Source organism: Oncorhynchus mykiss, chromosome 6, assembly GCF_057628025.1.
Source record: "Oncorhynchus mykiss isolate SJ-2025 chromosome 6, ASM5762802v1, whole genome shotgun sequence".
In the NCBI taxonomy this organism is placed as follows: Eukaryota; Metazoa; Chordata; class Actinopteri; order Salmoniformes; family Salmonidae; genus Oncorhynchus; species Oncorhynchus mykiss.
This window is the reverse complement of record NC_143027.1, coordinates 9,433,987-9,448,856: the sequence shown is the minus strand read 5'-3', so window position 1 is coordinate 9,448,856 and position 14,870 is coordinate 9,433,987. Positions and strand designations below refer to the sequence as shown.

The window sequence follows — 14,870 nt, the reverse complement described above, 5'->3', positions numbered from 1 at the left end:
TCTCAACCTGCTCAACTGCAGTCCCATTGATGAGAATGGAGGCGTGCTCGGTCCTCTTTTTCCTGGAGTCCACAATCATCTCTTTTGTGTTGAGGGAGAGGTTGTTGTCCTGGCACCACACGGCCAGGTCTCTGACCTCCTCCCTATAGGCTGTCTCGTCGTTGTCGGTGATCAGGCCTACCACTGTTGTGTAATTGGCAAACTTAATGATGGTGTTGGAGTCCTGCCTGGCCGTGCAGTCATGAGTGAACAGGGAGTACAGGAGGGGGCTGAGCATGCACCCGAGGGGCCCCTGTGTTGAGTATCAGCGTGGCGGATGTGTTGTTACATACCCTTACCACCTGGGGGTGGCCCGTCAGCAAGTCCAGGATCTAGTTGCAGAGGGAGGTGTTTAGTCCAAGGGTCCTTAGCTTATTGATGAGCTTGAAGGGCACTCTGGTGTTGAACGCTGAGCTGTAGTCAATTAATAGCATTCTCGCATAGGTGTTGCTTTAGTCCAGATGGGAAAGGGCAGTGTGGAGTGGAATAGAGATTGCATCATCTGTGGATCTGTTGGGGCAGTATGCAAATTGGAGTGGGTCTAGGATTTCTGGGATAATGGTGTTGATGTGAGCCATGGGCCAGCCTTTCGAAGCACTTCATGAATACAGACGTGAGTGCTACGGGGCGGTAGTTATTTAGGCAGGTTACCTTAGTGTTCTTGGGCACAGGCACTATGGTGGTCTGCTTAAAACATGTTGGTATTACAGACTCGGACAGGGAGAGGTTGAAAATGTCAGTTTAGATACTTGCCAGTTGGTCAGCATATGCTCGCAGTACACGTCCTGGTAATCCGTCTGGCTCTGCAGCCTTGTGAATGTTGACGAGTTTAAAGGTCTTACATCGGCTGCGGAGAGATTGATTATACAGACTTCCAGAACAGCTGGTGCTCTCATGCATGTTTCAGTGTTATTTGCCTCGAAGTGAGCATAGAAGTAGTTTAGCTCGTCTGGTAGGCTCGTGTCACTGGGCAGCTCTCGGCTGTGCTTCCCTTTGTAGTGGGCAAAAATATAAACAACATGTAAAGATCCCAGAAATTTTCCATACGCACAAAAAGCTTATTTCTATCAAATGTTGTGCACAAATTTGTTTACATCCCTGTTAGTGAGCATTTCTCCTTTGCCAAGATAATCCATCCATCTGACAGGTGTGGCATATCAAGAAGCTGGTTAAACAGCATGATCATTACACAGGTGCACCTTGTGCTGGGAACAATAAACGGCCACAATAAAATGTGCAGTTCCATCACACAACACAATGCCACAAGTGTCAAATTGAGGGAGCATTGAATTGGCATGATGACTGCAGCAATGTCCACCAGAGCTGTTGGCAGATAATTAAATGTTATTTTCTCTACCATAAGCCACCTCTTAAATAATTTTAGAAAATTTGGCAGTAGGTCCAACCGGCCTCAGGACCTCCACATCCGGCTTCTTCAACTGCTGGATCATCTGAGACCAGCCACCCAGACAGCTGAAGAAACTGTGGATTTGCACAACTGAAGAATTTCTACAAACTGTCAGAAACCATCTCAGGGAAGCTTATCTGCATGCTCGTCATCCTCACCAGGTTCTTGACCTGACCGCAGTTCGCCGTCGTAACCGACTTTGGTGGGCAAATACTAACTTTTGAGTGCCACAGGCACGCTGGAGAAGTGTGCTTTTCCCGGATGACTCAACTGTATCAGGCAGATGGCAGACAGCGTGTATGGTGTCGTGTGGGCGAGCGGTTTACTGATGTCAACGTTGCCTCATGGTGGTGGTGGGGTTATGGTATGGGCAGGCATAAACTACGGACATGGCAATTTGAATGCACAGAGATGTCGTGACGAGATCCTGAGGCCCATTGCCATTCATCCATCACCTCATGTTTCAACATGATAAATGTACTCCCTCATGTCGCAAGGATCTGTACACAATTCTTGACGGCTGAAAATGTCTCAGTTCTTCCATGACCTGCATATTCACCAGACATGTCACCCATTGAGCATGTTTGGGATGCTGCGGATCAATGTGTACGACAGCGTGTTCCAGTTCCCGCCAATATCCAGCAACTTCGCACAATGAACAGGAAGGAGATGTGTCGCGCTGCATTAGACAAACGGTTGGCACACCAGATACTGACTGGTATTCTGATCCACGCCCCTACTTTTTAAATGCATCTGTGATCAGATGCATATCTGTATTCCCAGTCATGTGAAATCCATAGATTAGGGCCTAATGAATTTATTTCAATTGGCTGATTTCCTTACATGAACTGTAACTCAAGAAAATCTATAAAATTGTTGCACGTTGCGTTTATATTTCTGTTCATTGTAGATTGTGGCTCCAGGGTTAATTTGTCCCTAGCTACAGATCTAGGATCAGCTTCCCCACCCCCAATCTTAACCTTAACCATTAGTGGGGAAAATGCAAAACTGACCCAAAATCAGCACTTGGGGCAACTTCAATCCATCTAGGATTATAACGGTGTGGACAGTGGTAGCCATTGTCAGACCACTGGAAGTATAGTGACCCCTTGGGGCCACAAAGCACAACAATAAGGCACATCCCCTTAGTCCTCACAATATCAATGTAATTGCCACGGCAATTCTTGCACTTCATGAACATGCTTCTTCTCAACTATGTCATTTCTATGGCTAATGTGCCCTTGATTTAATATGGATTTCAAAAGCATCAGCTCTACCATCCTCCATACGTCTATAGATGAGGAGTATGGTGTATTTATCACCTTGACAACAGCATGACAAATGGGTTGATCCAGAGTCCTGTCTGCAGCTGGTCCTCCAAGGTTAAAGAGGGATGCTCGTCGCACACCAACCCCACCCTAGCAGACCACGTTTGGGCTGCATGAGTCACAGAGGGTGGGGGTGAGGGCTGGGACCTGGGCATGCCATGCAGGCTCCAGACCTTCTGTCTGCCCAGTAGACTGTCTCTTAGAGCCTAATAGCGACATGTCTCTCTTAGGCTGTCCACAGCTCATCTCCACCTCCTGTCCCCACCGCTCCACCTCCTGTCCCCACCCCTCCACCTCCTGTCCCCACCCCCTCTCACCTTCGGCTGTAGTGTAGTGAAGTCAGCAGTCCTCAAACTGACACCCCCAGTCTCCCCTTCCCGTCCCCCTGTCCAAGGCACACATGGGGGAGTCGCTCGAGTTGAATGGAGTCGCTGTCATGTTGTGTAACCAGAGAAGAGAGAGAAAGAGAGAGGGAGAGCACGAGAGAGCAAGGGAAAGAGAGGGAGAGCGCGAGAGAGCAAGGGAAAGAGAGGAAGAGCACGAGAGAGCAAGGGAAAGGGAGGGAGAGCACGAGAGAGCAAGGGAAAGAGAGGGAGAGCACGAGAGAGCAAGGGAAAGAGAGGGAGAGCACGAGAGAGCAAGGGAAAGAGAGGGAGAGCACGAGAGAGCAAGGGAAAGAGAGGGAGAGCACGAGAGAGCAAGGGAAAGAGAGGGAGAGCACGAGAGAGCAAGGGAAAGAGAGGGAGAGCACGAGAGAGCAAGGGAAAGAGAGGGAGAGCACGAGAGAGCAAGGGAAAGAGAGGGAGAGCACGAGAGAGCAACTGAAAGAGAGGGAGAGCGCGAGAGAGCAAGGAAAGAGAGGGAGAGCGCGAGAGAGCAAAGGAAAGAGAGGGAGAGCGCGAGCGCGAGAGAGCAAGGGAAAGAGAGAGAGAGAGCGAGAGGAGAGACAAGTTCCACACACACAGCTGCTGAGCGTAACTGTGATATCATGGAACAAAGCTGGAATGCACTGAAGGCTGCTGACTCCCTCCCTCCCTCCCTCCCTCCCTCGGCCACCCGGAAAAGCCTTTGTTTTTCCTTGGTTGGTCTGAGGGAAGTGAGAAGGCTGTGACCTAATAGATCCTTTGAAACTAATGCGGACTTTGCAGTCGCCATCTACAGTAAAATATAGAATAAGTTAATTTGATTAAGTGTTGTACTACACAATCATCGTTAACCTTTCTACTGATCATTTTTCATTCCGGGGTTGTTGCATTGTTGCATGTGAAATGTTTGGAAAGAGGGGTCTAGGATAAGGAGCCACATAAAGGCCTACTCACACATACACCATGCACACGCAGACACACATGGTCCCCACACACTCACACTTTCTTTTCCACCGGTAATTGGGGGAGTGATTATATATATATATATATTTTTTTATATAAGAAAATATCATCCAACCTGGCAACTCACACTGGATTAAATTCACACATTTCCTTTTATTGCTGCCTCGTTTGGCAACCACATAAAACACTCCAAGCCCTGTGGGCTATAGTTAGAACAAAGGACCCGATTCATGATGACTGGTGTTACTAAAGGGAAAAATATTCCCACATTTAGGCCTTGCCCTTCACTGTTTACAGTTGACACAGACCAGGTTGTAGTGACAATATAGACCCAAATAGGATACGTCACTGTCCATCATGTCGACGCAATACCTAAAGCATATCCTCTACCAGAGAGACAGTATGGTCCGAGACAGTACAACACTTTAACGTTGACAATTTGTTGGTGCCACAGGAGAGTGGCGACACCTCTTTTCACTGCAGCGTTCCCCTCCCAACGGCAGGTGAAGTCCTCCTTTTATGCAGGAAGCAGAAATGTCACTGAAGGTGTTGGGTTTCACCGCTACCTCAGGTGTTTGTGCGGGCTGTGGGCTGGCGTGAGGCAACGTGCCAGACAGGCTTGTTTCTGTAAGGATCAATGTAGGATTACGGGTAAATCCCTTCTTTCACTGACTTTCTCAGAGCCGTCACCCCCTGAATGATTTACAAGAGAGACACTGACGGGAAGCACAATCCACACCACCAGCGCTAGAGACTAATAAAACAACCTCTGATTTACTGTCGAAAAACGGAACGTATCGGTAACAGAGTCACTGTGTGCGCTGTGATTTGTTGGGTCAGGGGCTCTGGGGGAATCAACTGTTTACACACACACACACACACACACACACACACACACACACACACACACACACACGGTGAACTACAGGGTAGAGAAGAAAACAAAAGCTATAATGCAGAATGGACTGCACCCCTTACACAGATGGAAGGCTGGTAACCTCCATGTGCTCTACAGAAAGACCACAGCCATTTAGCCTTCAACAGCACCAGGTCCTGAACTCAAAGCGTTTGTTTCAGCCTTCAACAGCACCAGGTCCTGAACTCAAAGCGTTTCAGCCTTCAACAGCACCAGGTCCTGAACTCAAAGCGTTTCAGCCTTCAACAGCACCAGGTCCTGAACTCAAAGCGTTTCAGCCTTCAACAGCACCAGGTCCTGAACTCAAAGCGTTTCAGCCTTCAACAGCACCAGGTCCTGAACTCAAAGCGTTTCAGCCTTCAACAGCACCAGGTCCTGAACTCAAAGCGTTTCAGCCTTCAACAGCACCAGGTCCTGAACTCAAAGCGTTTGTTTCAGCCTTCAACAGCACCAGGTCCTGAACTCAAAGCGTTTCAGCCTTCAACAGCACCAGGTCCTGAACTCAAAGTGTTTCAGCCTTCAACAGCACCAGGTCCTGAACTCAAAGCGTTTCAGCCTTTTAGATCATAATGAATAAAGAGGGGACCTGATCCTAGATCAGACAATTTATAAATACGGGACCAGGACAATACATACACCGCATGACACTACCCAGCACTTTAAACTGTTCTTTCACACACATCCACACACCAGGTTTTGTGATCCCTCCATGTGTTGTTTTCAGATGCGAGTGGGATATAATTTACCTGAATGAAGTAGGCATGTTGAAAACATCACGGGAATGTCTCTACCTCCCTCTCACACACACACACACACACACACGTCACTGGTGTCTTTGGGAAATCCATTTAGCAGGCGTTCAGTTGAATCCTTATTCATGCATGTTCATTGTGGAATGTTCAGATAGACACTGTGTCCATCTACAAAACACGTGTCTGACTTGTAGAAGAAAGGAATGGCGTCAGCTATCTTCACCACATTTCTATCTGCAACGTTCCACACAGTGTTGAATGCAGCCTTGTTGTTGGAGGAACTACAGTAGATGTGAAGGCACGTTTGTGAAATGTGGGATATCCCCTCAAAATGGTACCCTATTTCCCTAGATAGTGCCCTGGTCAAAAGTAGTGCACTATGGCAGTGCACCAGAGTAGTGCACTAGAAGGGAATAGGGTGTCATTTGGAGAGAAAGTTTGGTTTCAGCTGCCTTTGGCAAAAACACATGCCGTTTCCAGGTCAGATACAAGTCTGCTTTGTATAAAACGTAATGAGCGACTACAATAATTGTATATACACCTAATTAGATCTTCACAAACACTGTCAGGGGATTGTATGCCTTCATTTATTTTCCTTTACATACATTTAAAAAAAAGACTCACTGGTTGTTGATACCGACTATATTCTGAAATGGTACCAAGTTAGTTTCACAGGTCAACATGTGAAAAAGGTTCTCATCCACAGAGAGGATTGCCTCAACCAGCGTTTACCAATTCTGGTCCTGGAGACACAAAGGGGTTTTTGCACTCACAGTCACCTAATTCAAAAACATCTTAGGCTTGATGATTAGTTGGGTCCGTGGAGAGCCGGGGAGAGCCGGGGAGACGCTCTGGCAGACAGGCGCTCACAAACACAGTGAGTCTCAAGGCCGTGTGGCAGACCACCTAGAATGGGGTTGAAACACCAGCAGTGGGAACAACCAAAAGGATCAAACTGGCTCCGGGGTGAAGTTTCCCCTAGGTACAGATCTAGGGTCAGCTTCCCCATCCCCCAATTCTAACCTAAACCATCAGTAGAGAAAATGCTAAACTGACCCAAGATCAGCATTTAGGGGCAACTTCACCATACTCTGTGCCCTGAGTATACTGTACTGATCTCTGGTTCAGTAGATGATGTTCAGCAACATCTTAGTATAATCCATGATTGCTTGGCATGATGGGAAGAAAACATACGGTATTAGTAGTAGTAGTAGTAGTAGTAGAGGTAGCAGTAGTAGAGGTAGCAGTAGTAGAGGTAGCAGTAGAGGTAGCAGTAGAGGTAGAGGTAGCAGTAGTAGAGGTAGCGGTAGTAGTAGTAGAGGTAGCAGTAGTAGTAGTAGAGGTAGCAGTAGTAGTAGTAGTAGAGGTAGCAGTAGTAGTAGTAGAGGTAGCAGTAGTAGTAGTAGAGGTAGCAGTAGTAGTAGTAGTAGAGGTAGCAGTAGTAGAGGTAGCAGTAGAAGTAGAGGTAGCAGTAGTAGAGGTAGCAGAAGTAGTGGCAGAGGTAGAGGTGGTAGTAGTAGTAGTAGTAGTAGTAGTAGTAGTAGTAGAGGTAGCAGTAGTAGTAGTAGTAGTAGTAGTAAAGGTAGCAGTAGTAGTGGCAGAGGTAGAGGTGGTAGTAGTAGCAGTAGTAGAGGTAGCAGTAGTAGAGGTAGCAGAAGTAGTAGTGGCAGAGGTAGAGGTGGTAGTAGTAGCAGTAGTAGAGGTAGCAGTAGTAGAGGTAGCAGAACTAGTAGTGGCAGAGGTAGAGGTGGTAGTAGTAGCAGTAGTAGTAGTAGTAGTAGTAGAGGTAGCAGAAGTAGTGGCAGAGGTAGAGGTGGTAGTAGTAGTAGTAGTAGTAGTAGTAGTAGTAGTAGTAGAGGTAGCAGTAGTAGAGGTAGCAGAAGTAGTGGCAGAGGTAGAGGTGGTAGTAGTAGTAGTAGTAGTAGTAGTAGTAGTAGTAGTAGAGGTAGCAGAAGTAGTAGTGGCAGAGGTAGAGGTGGTAGTAGTAGCAGTAGTAGTAGTAGTAGTAGTAGTAGTAGAGGTAGCAGAAGTAGTGGCAGAGGTAGAGGTGGTAGTAGTAGTAGTAGTAGTAGTAGTAGTAGTAGTAGTAGAGGTAGCAGTAGTAGAGGTAGCAGAAGTAGTGGCAGAGGTAGAGGTGGTAGTAGTAGTAGTAGTAGAGGTAGCAGTAGTAGAGGTAGCAGTAGTAGTGGCAGAGGTAGAGGTGGTAGTAGTAGCAGTAGTAGAGGTAGCAGTAGTAGAGGTAGCAGTAGTAGAGGTAGCAGTAGTAGTAGTGGCAGAGGTAGAGGTGGTAGTAGTAGTAGCAGTAGTAGAGGTTGCAGTAGTAGAGGTAACAGTAGTAGTGGCAGAGGTAGAGGTGGTAGTAGTAGCAGTAGTAGTAGTAGTAGTAGTAGTAGCAGTAGTAGTAGTAGTAGTAAAGGTAGCAGAAGTAGTGGCAGAGGTAGAGGTGGTAGTAGTAGCAGTAGTAGTAGTAGTAGTAGTAGAGGTAGCAGTAGTAGTGGCAGAGGTAGAGGTGGTAGTAGTAGCAGTAGTAGTAGTAGTAGTAGTAGAGGTAGCAGAAGTAGTGGCAGAGGTAGAGGTGGTAGTAGTAGTAGCAGTAGTAGAGGTAGCAGTAGTAGAGGTAGCAGTAGTAGAGGTAGCAGTAGTAGAGGTAGCAGTAGTAGAGGTAGCAGAAGTAGTAGTGGCAGAGGTAGAGATGGTAGTAGTAGTAGCAGTAGTAGAGGTTGCAGTAGTAGAGAGAGCAGAGGTAGAAGTAGCAGAGGTAGAGGTGGTAGTAGTAGTAGCAGTAGTAGAGGTTGCAGTAGTAGAGGTAGAGGTAGCAGAGGTAGAGGTGCTAGTAGTAGTGTACACAGTCATTGGGTATAAACACAGTGTGTGTGTGCATGCTTGTTTTCTACCTAATATCCTAAACAGGAAGTTGATGCATACGAAGGGAGGGCTGCTGTGGGGAATGCACTAGGCCTACTCGTCTTTTCAATTTAGCCATCCCACTCGCTCCGAGGTATGTCTGTTTACAGCTGGACTGTAATGTGCTTGAGTTGGGTCTGTGGTTGGCCCTGTGCTTAGTGCAGAAGCCTAATTCAAATGTAGCAAACTGGGAGCATGTTCCTAACAGCCATTCATGTAATCTTAATATCAATCTAAGCCATTTTAAACTAATCATGGCCATGATTTACGCAATTTCTGGGTTCTTTAAAACAATTTTGTTTTTTACACAATATATGGTATTATTCAGGTAGAATACGTGCATTATACACTGAACAAAAATATAAACGCAACATGTAACAAACAATTGGCTCATTCATCCCCCTCCTCTCCCCTGTAACTATTCCCCAGGTCATTGCTGTAAATGAGAATGTTTTCTCAGTCAACTTACCTGGTAAAATAACGGTCAAATAAAAATAAAATAAAATAAAATGTAAAGTTTTGTTCCCATGTTTCATGAGCTGAAATAAAAGATCCCAGAAATGTTCAACATCTCACATCATGTGCACAACTTTGTTTACATTCCTGTTAGGGAGCATGTGTCTTTTGCCAAGATAATCAATCCACCTGATAGGTGTGTCATATCAAGAAGCTGATTATAAACAGCATGATCATTACACAGGTGCACCTTGTGCTGGGAATCATTGGGATCATTACACAGGTGCACCATGAGACAATAAAAGGCGACAGGCAGGTTTGTCACACAGCACAAGGACATGGATTTAGAGTTAAGGGAGCATGCAATTGGCTTGTTGACTGCAGGAATGTCCACCAGAGCTGTTGCCAGATAATGTAAATGTTACCATGTTACCAATGTCATTTTAGAGAATTTGGCAGTACGTCCAACCGGCCTCACAATCGCAGACCACGTGTAACCACGCCAGCCCAGGACCTCCACATCCAGGTTCTTCACCAACAGGATCATCTGAGATCAGCCACCCGGACAGCTGATGAAACTGTGGGTTTGTACAACTGAAGGATTTCTGCAAAAACTGTCAGAAACCATCTCATGGAAGCTCATCTGTGTGCTCGTCGTCCCCATCAGGGTCTTGACCTGACTGCAGTTCGGCGTCTTAACCGACTTCAGTGTGAAAATGCCACGCTGGAGATGTGTGGTCTTCACAAATGAATCCTAGTTTCAACTGTAACAGGCAGTATGTCGTCATGTGGGCGAGCAGTTTGCTGGGGTTATGTTATGAGCAGGCATAAGCTATGGAACGAACATAATTGCATTTTTATCAATGGAAATTTGAATGCACAGAGATACCGTGACGAGATCCTGAGGCCCATTGTCAGGCCATTCATCCACCGCCATCCTCATGTTTCAGCAAGATAATGCACGACCCCATGTCGCAAGGATCAGTACACAATTCCTGGAAGCTGAAAATGTCCCAGTTCTTCCGTGGCCTGCATACTCAGTCTTGTCACCCACTGAGCAGGTCTCGGGTGCTCTGGGTCAATTTGTACGACAGCGTGTTCCAGTTCCCGCCAATATCCAGCAACCATTGAAGAGGAGTGGGGACAGCATTCTACAGGCCACAATCAACAGCCTGATCGACTCTATGTGAAGGAGATGTGTCGCGCTGCATGAGGCAAATGGTGGTAAAACCAGATACTGACTGCTTTTCTGATCCACCCCCCTACTTTTATTTTTACTTAAAAAAAAATAATCTGTGATCAGATGCATATCTGTATTCCCAGTCATGTGAAATCCATAGATTAGGGCCTCATTTATTTATTTCAATTGACTGATTTCCTCATATGAACTGTAACTCAGTAAAATCAATGAAATTGTTGCATGTTGTGTTTATATTTTTGTTCAGTGTATTTACAGTGATGCAGCTGGCTTGGATTACACTGAGGCATTAAAAGAACGACGGCTTCCTGATTCAATCACCAGACTGCTGAGTCTGTCTGAGAGGCCCCGGCTAGAAGTCAGAGTGGAGTAGCTAGTCGGCTGTATCTGCACCAAAACTCAAGGATTGTCTATCCTATAGCTTGTTCTTCATCTTTTTAAATAGTGGGCCACAATATTTTCAGAACTTATTTCCATGACTGATTAAAACTAAATCTTCTCAACCTCTCTCATCTCTCTGCAGCAGAAATGGTGAGCAATACGGTTGGAACATCAAATCACAAAAATATATATATATATATTTTGAAATGATCGCAGTGTCCAATCTCAAAACAAATCCTATTGGCACCTACGTATCATGATATTATCATACTATGATAGTATTGTGACAATAACATATCGTGATAATATCGTATCGTGAGGTCCCTGGAAATTCCCAGCCCTAAGTTGCACCGCGATGGGATCCACAGCGGAGGACGGCCGGAGTACTTTATATCTATGAGGGATTCTTGGTCATATGGCATCCATAATAGAACGCCATTTTGTCCGACGAAGGATGACTTCACATTTTTTTACATTGATATTTTAGTCATTCAGCAGACGCTCTTACTGCATCCAGAGCAACTTGCATTTAGTGAATTCAGATAGCTAGGTGGGACAACAGCACGTCACAGTCATAGGAAACGTAACTTTTCCTCAATAAAGTAGCCATCAGCAAAGTCAGAGTTATTCAAATGGGGAATATGGATGCCGTACTGGAGCTCACCTCTTCCATGTCCTGTTTCAAATGGATACCTGTGAGAGGGTGTCCCAGCAGGTGGTCAGTGATGCTCAAGCCTGGATGAACATGGTCAATGGAGTAAGGGAGGGAGGGCAGTAGAGCAGAGAGCAGGCTGCCAGACTCACTGGCACTTTAATTATCAATAAGGAGGAGGCATGCAATATCTTCAGTAGTCCTATCAGACAGCAGGCTTCGTTTCATCTGCATGTCAGACACACGTAGGACTCTATCACTCACACACACTCTCACACACACACACAAGGTTCAAAGCATTATTTGAAGTGGAACACACTATCGTGGCTGTGCATCTTTTTAATCAAAAACATTCCAGGGTCTTTTTATGAGTACAAAGCTGCTATCATCAGCAGCAGCAGTATAACAGAGTAAAGATCAGTCTCCCGAACTCATCTCAATTCTCCAACGTTCCCCCATACTGAAAAGGCCGTGGTCTGACCCCGTGGTGGGACATTGAGTTCATGGCTAGCATTGTTCTGAGGGCATCTCTGATCCCGATTGGCGCAGCGGTTTAAGGCACTGCATCTCAGTGCTAGAGGCATCACTACAGACCTTGGTTCGACCCTGGGCTAAATCACAACTGGCCGTCTCATAGGGCGGCGCACAATTGGCCCAGCGTCGTCCGGGTTAGGGGAGGGTTTGTCCGTCATTGTAAAATAAGAATTTGTTCTTACCTGACTTAAGTTGAATTTAAAAAATGCACCATGGTGAAGTTTACCCTGGGTACAGATCTAGGTTAATCTTTTCCTCCCCCTATCCTAACCTTAACCATTAGTGGGGGGAAATGCAAAACTGATCTCAGATCAGTGTCTTGAGGCAACCTCACCGTACACCATATTGAACATGATACAGCTACATGGAGAATTACTGGAGATCCACACGGCAGTACAGTTGGACACAGTCACCCTCACTCGGTCACAGCCTGTGGACAGCTGTAGCTTGGGGGCCCATCTCCACAGTCACCCTCACTCGGTCACAGCCTGTGGACAGCTGTAGCTTGGGGGCCCATCTCCACAGTCACCCTCACTCGGTCACAGCCTGTGGACAGCTGTAGCTTGGGGGCCCATCTCCACAGTCACAGTCCTGGACCTATGTCGTGTCCTCACCTGAACCCCTGGTGGAAGTACTCATTAATCCCACCACAGTGATACACAGAGGACTCCACTGTAAGCTGCCTGTCCAAAGACAACACTAGTCTGCCTGCATGTCTATCCGTCCATCTAGGTTTGATTGACGGGATACCAAAAGTGTTGCTGATGTAATGTTTCCACAGCAAACATTTTCCCAGGTGCGAGGTACCGAATGCACAGTTTACTGGTGTACTTTACCAGGTGTCTAGAACGAAACACAGAAGCTTCCTACACCATTTCAAACTATCCCTCCTTAACCCCTATCGGTGATGTGTAGGACACTGTCTTGATGGGTATTCATATCAATCACATTTTAAATCATTGAAAATACTTTATCTGGGCTCAATTGGCTTTGTCTGGGGCAATGTAAGCAATACAATATTGTGCAAACCCTGCCCATCTGGCACTTATGGCAGGGTAAAGCAAAAGCTAAAATAACAAAGGATGTCAATAGTATTTGAAGCCACGGTTGCTGCATTTACATGTTCAGACCTGTTCTGATTTGCGGGGCACATGGAGAAACGGCAGACTGAATCACCGCTTGAACAACACTGCGTGCATCAACTAAACCCCTTTGGGAGAGCCCTACAACATCCATCAATTCCAGCAGGACAGCTCCTGAGCACACACAGGTTCAAAGACTCATCCAAATCCTCTGTGATCGCCACCCGGGTCAAGGGTCAGCGTCTGAGCAGCGTGAGGGGTGAGAGCAGCAGGTAAAAATAAACAGACGAGGTTGCACGGTTCTCTCATATCCTCTCATCCGTCTTGACGACAGGATGAAGGAAGGAGGAGAAGACACTGGCAACCCTATCAGTGAAAGAGAGGAGACAGAAAGGTGGAGTGGAACAGGACCCATATTCATAAAAGTGTCTCAGAGTAGGAGTGCTGATATAGGATCAGGTCCACTCCCTGTCCATATAAATCTTATTCATTATGATCTAAAAAAGGCATAACTGATCCTAGATCAGCACTCCTACACTCAGGCGCTTTAGGAACACGGGCCCTGCTGGTCACTAGCCAGTCAGAGCTGTTTTGAGGAGGTGAGCGAGTGTTGGAACTCAGCTGATCTAGAGCCAGTGAATGGCTGCCTGGTAAGTATACAGTAAGCTGGCCGGTTGAGGGGTCTTGATTGCTCTCCACCACCCTGACCAAGCCAACGGGCAGCTCTTCTGAAAAGGTGTGCAGCCACCCCCTGATGGAATGTTATTCCTAGAGCCTGACATCGTTTCCCCCCCACCCACATTGGGACTCTCTGGTTCTCATTCTCATCAGCCCTGTTGACACAGTCAGCCAGGGCCTCACCTTCCAGGGATTAGACAGTGGCCCTGGAGCCCACCCCTGGAGCCTCCATTCACCAGGCCTGGGTGGTAGGCTACACACAGACAGGACTAGGTCTCCTGGCAACAGGCTGAAGCCGCTTAGTTACCATTGAGGCGACACAAAGGGGTAGCCGCGAAATCACGTAACATTTGACGGGTATGAACAGAAGCTGAACTAACAATTCAAGGCGTTTTATTGGCATGGGAAACATATGTTTACATTGCCAAAGCAAGTCAAATAGATAGATAGTCATGATTACATGGGGTCTAACTCTCCAGGGATTTAATTTACACAGAAATAAAATGGTCGGTTTGAAATTTAGTTGAGTTTTCTACAAAAGTGAATTATATTTTAAATATTGAAAATCCTGCTGTTCAACCTAACATTGATGTTTAATGTCAGTCGTCTCAATGTATTTTTGCCCGGCGGTGGTTATGCTTGAGATCTTTCTGCTTTAGATTCAGGAGGAATCTGACACGTTCTCCTTCACACCCCAGCCCGAATGTGTGGGGGCTACACATACTAGCTATTTTTTTTACAGTGCTTGTAAAGACGTTAGGATTTTACCATGCTTATTTTATGACAGCCTTCACCCAACTTGTTGAGCCTGCATCCTCCCACAGAGCTTGGTCTGGGCCAAGCCAAACTTAGGAAACTTAAATGCTTATTGTTTCGTGTCAGGGACAGTCAATTAGATCACTCCTTTTTCCCTTTCCAATCAACAATTTCAACGAACATCAAGAACAAGTTTTATCAACTGACACAAACACCGTTAGCGTAACATTCCAACCACAACAACTTAGTCAACAACTAATTTCTCTCGTAGACAACAAAGACACCTTTTTTTCCTTCATCCAGCCAGGCAGCCCCTCGTAAATCGCTCCAGACTGCAAGGCAGGCCTCTCTCGGACATCTGATAGTGATTAAAACATGGCCTGGAGTGGCTTCAACACCACACCTATTAGGGTGCATCCCGGATGGCAACCTACATAGTTCACACCTCTTCTCCAGGA

At 46.3% G+C, this 14,870-nt stretch overlaps 1 protein-coding gene across 4 annotated transcripts in view; it reads right to left on the bottom strand.

Moving 5' to 3' along the window:
* Window positions 1-14,870, bottom strand: part of bmpr1ba (bone morphogenetic protein receptor type 1Ba) — a 155,941-nt gene that overhangs the window by 92,106 nt on the left and 48,965 nt on the right. Inside the window, exon 1 of one of the 4 annotated variants that reach the window (XM_036979378.2) lies at window positions 3,093-3,766. The exons of the other annotated variants lie outside the window; for them this stretch is intronic. The gene's annotated coding sequence lies outside the window, so the exon portion shown is untranslated. Of the gene's footprint in view, window positions 1-3,092; window positions 3,767-14,870 lie in introns of those variants that run through there. 4 annotated transcript variants of the gene reach the window in all.